The following is a 4364-nucleotide window of genomic DNA, read 5'->3' on the forward strand; positions in this document are numbered from 1 at the left end:
TATGTCGTTATTTAATGGGTCAAAGAGGGTCATAGGTCACCCTATGACCCACTTTGACCCATATGAACGATTCAAATATGTCTTTATGGGTCTTAGGACCCCTAGGGACATATGTCATCATTTAATGGGTCAAAGGGTGTCATAAGGAACCCTATGACCCCCTTTGACCCATATGAATGATTCAAATATGTCCCTAGGGGTCTTAGGAACCCTAGGGACATATGTCATCGTTTAATGGGTCAAAGAGGGTCATAGGGTGAGACCCATATGGCCCATTTTAATATGTCCCTAAGACCTTTAAGGACATATGTCGTTGTTTAATTGGTCAAAGGGGGTCATAGGGCACCTTAGGAACCCCTTTGACCCATATGAACAATTCAAATATGTCCTTAGGGGTCCCAGGAATCCTAAGGACATATGTCGTTGTTTAATGGGTCAAAGGGTGTCATAAGTCACCCTATGACCCCCTTTGATCCATATGAACAATTTGAATATGTCCCTAGGGGTTATAAGACTCTTAGAGACATATGTCATCGTTTAATGGGTCAAAGGGGGTCATAGGTCATAGGGTGACCTATGACCCCCTTTGACCCATATGAATGATTCGAATATGTCATCATTTAATGGGTCAAAGGGTGTCATAAGTCACCCTATGACCCCCTTTGACCCATATGACCCATTTGAATATGTTCCTAGGGGTCCGAGGACTCCTAGCGACAAATGTCATCATTTAATGGGTCAAAGAGGGTCATAGGTCACCTTATGACCCCCTTTGACTTATATTACCCATTGAATATGTCTTTAGAGGTTCTAAGACCTCTAGAGACATATGTTGTCATTTAATGGGTCAAAAAGAGTCATAGGTCACCCTATGACCCCCTTTGACCCATATTACCCATTCAAATATGTCCTTAGGGGTCCTAGAACCCCTAGGGACATATGTCATTGTTTAATGAGTCAAAGGGAGTCATAGGTCACCCTATGACCCCCTTTGACCCATATGAACGATTCGAATATGTCCCTAGGGGTCCCAACACACTTAGGGACATATGTTATCGTTTAATGGTTCACCCTATGACCCCCTTTGACCCATAAAGACATATGTCGGTGTTTAATGGGTCAAAGGGGGTCATAGGTCACCCTATGACCCCTTTTAACCCATATGACCCATTCGAATATGTTCCTAGGGGTCCGAGGACCCGTAGCGACATATGTTGTCGTTTAATGGGTCAAAGAGTGTCATCCTATGACTCCTTTTGACCCATATTACCCATTCGAATATGTCCCTAGGGGTTCTAGGACCCCTAGAGACATATGTTGTCGTTTAATGGGTCAAAGAGAGTCATAGGTCACCCTATGACCCCCTTTGACACATATTACCCATTCGAATATGTCCCTAGGGGTCCGAGAACCCATAGGGACATATGTCATCATTTAATGGGTCAAAGGGGGTCATAGGTCACCTTATGACCCCCTTTGATCCATATGAACGATTCAAATATGTCCTTATGGGTCCTAGGACCCCTAGGGATATATGTCATCATTTAATGGGTCAAAAGGTGTCATAAGGCACCCTATGACCCCCTTTGACCCATATGAACGATTCAAATATGTCCCTAGGGGTCTTAGGACCCCTAGGGACATATGTCATCATTTAATGGGTCAAAGGGGGTCATAGGTTGACCTATGACCCCCTTTGACCCATTTGGCCCATTCGAATATGTCCCTAGGACCCTTAGGGACATATGTTATCGTTTAATGGGTTAAAGGGGGTCATAGGGAACCCTATGACCCCCTTTGACTCATATGAACGATTCAAATATGTCTTTAGGGGTCCCAGGACCCCTAAGGACATATGTCATCGTTTAATAGGTCAAAGGGCGTCATAGGTGACCCTATGACCCCCTTTGACCCATATGAACGATTCGAATATTTTCGTAAGGGTCTTAGGACCCCTAGAGACATATTCAAATTGTTCATATGGGTCAAAGGTGTATGTCATTGTTTAATGGGTCAAAGGGGGTCATAGGTCACCCTATGAACCCCTTTGACTCATATGAACAATTCGAATATGTCCCTAAGGGTCCTAGGACCCCTAGGGACATATGTCATCATTTAATGAGTCATAAGGTGTCATAGGTCACCCTATGACCCCATTTGACCCATATGAACGATTCGAATATGTCCTTAGGGGTTATAGGACCCCTAGAGACATATGTCGTCATTTAATGTGTCAAAGGGGGTCATAGGTCACCGTATGACCCCCTTTGACCCATATGAACAATTCAAATATGTCCCTAGGGGTGCGAGGACCCCTAGAGACATATGTCGTCATTTAATGGGTCAAAGGGGGTCATAGGTCACCTATTACCCCCTGACCCATATGAACGATTTGAATATGTCCCTAGGGGTCCTAGGACCCCTAGTGACATATTGAAATCGTTCATATGGGTCAAAACCCCCTTTGACCCATATGACCCATTCGAATATGTTCTTAGGGGTCCGAGGACCCCTACTGACATATGTTGTCATTTAATGGGTCAAAGAGTGTCATAGGTCACCCTATGACCTTGTTTGATCCATATTACTCATTCGAATATGTCTCCAGGGGTTCTAGGACCCCTAAAGACATATGTTGTCATTTAATTGGTCAAAGCTAGTCATATGTCACCCCATGACCCCCTTTGACCCATATTACCCATTCGAATATGTCCCTAAGGGTCCTAGAGCCCCTAGGGACACATGTCATCATTTAATGGGTCAAAGGGACCTATGACCCCCTTTGACCCATATTACCCATTTGAATATGTCCCTAGGGGTCCTAGGACCCCTAAAGACATATGTAATCGTTTAATGGGTCAAAGGGGATCATAGGTAACCCTATGAACCCCTTTGACCCATATGAACGATTCAAATATGTCCCTCGGGGTCCTAGGACCCGTAGGGACATATATCGTCATTTAATCGATCAAAAGGGGTCATAGGTCACCTTATGACCCCCTTTGACCCATATTAACCATTGTAATATGTCCCTAGGGCTCTTAGAACCCCTAAAAACATATGTCGTCGTTTAATGCATCAAAGGAGGTCAATGGTTGACCTATGACCCCCTTTGACTCATATATATTAATAATATACATATCTATTAATAACATACATATTAATATAATTATATATATTACATTATTATATTTAATAAAAATATTACGTTATTATATATAGATTAATAACATATATATGTATTACTTTATTATATTTAATGAAAATATTATGTTATTATATATATATATATTAATAACATACATATTAATATAATAATATATATAATACATATTATATATTTATATTTAATATATTACGTTATTATATATATAATATATTATTATACATATTAATATAATAATATATAATACATATTATATTTAATGAAAATATTACGTTATTATATATATATATATTAATAACATACATATTAATATAATAATATATAATACGTATTTTATATATATATATAAATTACGTTATTATATTTAGTAAAAATAATAATAATATAAATTATATTTATAGATTGTAATAAGATTAACATAATATATTAGTATATATTGTTAGATTATATCTTATATCATTACATTACGTTATTATATATATAATATATTAAAATACATCTTTACATAGTACTATAAGTGAAATAATTTAGAAATAATAAGTTGTGACGTTTAAACCTAATCTTCCCTCCAAAATGGGTTGAGATTTTAAATTTCCCCACCTCAACATATCAGATATCTGATTTCAAATCGGATATCCGATTTAAAATTGAATATTCGATTTGCAATTGGATATCTGATTAGGCTTGGTAAATACCAAGCCTACCCAGTCAACCCAAAAGACGTGTTTGAAGAGAGTTTTAGTGATACTCAGACTTCGGGTAGCCGTCTGATAATGTTATTTTGATTGAAATTGAATAAAACGAAAAGAGTTTTTAAAAATCGATCTCTAGATTCCATAAATATAATTTCTGTCAAATTTTGGGTTCGATAAGTATTTATTAGTTAATTATCAATGAAGATAATTGTAAAGTGTTGATTGACATACTGATTGAAAAATAGCTATAACTTTCAAACGGTATAACATTTTTTAAATCTAAAAGTTGCGTCACATTCTATACTTCGGCTAGTATAAGGAAATTTTTTTTTTAAATTTGGTAAATTTTCTATTAGTTAGGGTGGTCAGACACGAGACTTTTTTTTTCAAAAAAGTTTTGGTAGAAAATTCATAGTTAATTATTTATTTGGAATAAAAATACCGAAAAATATGCGTCACATCCGGGCATGAGTCTACTTTTCATATCTATAATTATATTAAAA

This window comes from Cupressus sempervirens, chromosome 5 (genome assembly GCF_028749045.1).
Source record: "Cupressus sempervirens isolate cs-2001-9-10 chromosome 5, ASM2874904v1, whole genome shotgun sequence".
Taxonomy (NCBI): Eukaryota; Viridiplantae; Streptophyta; class Pinopsida; order Cupressales; family Cupressaceae; genus Cupressus; species Cupressus sempervirens.